Below are 1,476 nucleotides of genomic sequence, written 5' to 3'. Positions count from 1 at the left end.
TGACCTCTGATTTTGAGGTGCCTTATCTCTAGCATTAGGGGATTTTTTTACCTCTATTTTGAGGTGCCTTATCTTTAGCATTAGGGGTTTTTTTTTACCTCTATTTTTAGGTGCCCTAACTTTAGCTTGAGGGGCTTTATGTCATCTATTTTAGGTGACTTCTCTCTAGCATTAGGGGCTTTTTAGCCTCTGGTTTTGAGGTGCCTTATCTCTAGCATTAGATACTTTTTGACCTTTATTTTAAGGGGCCTTATTAACGGCTTTTTTACCTCTATTTTTAGGTGCCCTGTCTCTTAACATTAGGAGGTTTTTCACCTCTATTTTTAGGCGCCTTATCTCCAGCATTAGGGGCTTTTTAACCTCTATTTTGAGGTCCCTTATCTCTAGCGGTAGGGACTTTATGACCTCTATTTTAAGGTGTTTTATCTCTAGCATTAGGGGATTTTTTAACCTATATTTTGAGGTGCCTTATCTCTACCATTAGGATCTTTTTTACCTCTGTTTTTAGGTGCCTTAACTTTAGCTTTAGGGGCTTATTTATAGCATTAGGGGCTTTTTTACCTCTATGTAAAAGAGCTTTATATATAGCATTAGGGGCTTTTTGACCTCAATTTTGAGGTGCATTACTTCCAGCATTAGAGGCTCTTTGATCTCTATTTTTAGGTGCCTTATATATAGCATTAGGGGCTTTTCGACCTAGATTTTGAAGTGTATTACTTCTAGCATTAGAGGCTCTTAGACCTCTATTTTTAGGTGCCTTATTTATAGTAATAGGCCCTTTTTGACCTCAGATTTGGAGGTGCATTACTTCTAGCATTAGAGGCTCTTTGACCTCTATTTTTAGGTGCCTTATTTATAGCATTAGGGGCTTTTGACCTCCATTTTTAGGAGCCTTAAATAAAGCATTATGGGCTTTTTGACCTCGATTTTGAGGTGCTTTACTTCTAGCATTAGAGGCTCTAAGACCTCTGTTTTTAGGTGCCTTATTTATAGCATCAGGGGCTTCTTGACCTCGATTTTGAGGTGCATTACTTCTAGTATTAGAGGCTCTTTGACCTTTATTTTTAGGTGCCTTATTTATAGCATTAGGGGCTTTTTTTACCTCGATTTTGAAGTGCATTTCTTCTAGCAGTAGAGGCTCTTTGACCTCTCTTCTTAGGTGCCTTATTTATAGCATTAGGGGCTTTTGGACCTTGATTTTGAGGTTCATTACTTGTAGCATAAGAGGCTCTTTGACCTCTGTTTTTAGGTGTCTTATTTATAGCATTAGGGGCTTCCTGACCTCTATTTTGAGGTGCCTTATTTCTAGCATTAAGGGGTGTTTTACCTCTATTTTGAGGTACCTTATTACTCGCATTAGGGGCTTTTTTTTACCTCTATTTCAAGGTGATTTACCCCTAGCATTAAAGGCTATTTTACGTGTTCGTTTAAAGGCTCTTTGTTGCTGTTCTCCTCTGTCTGTTCAAGATTTCAAGA

This window comes from Palaemon carinicauda, chromosome 1 (assembly GCF_036898095.1).
Source record: "Palaemon carinicauda isolate YSFRI2023 chromosome 1, ASM3689809v2, whole genome shotgun sequence".
NCBI lineage: Eukaryota > Metazoa > Arthropoda > Malacostraca > Decapoda > Palaemonidae > Palaemon > Palaemon carinicauda.
Note: the sequence above shows the minus strand (reverse complement) of the source record.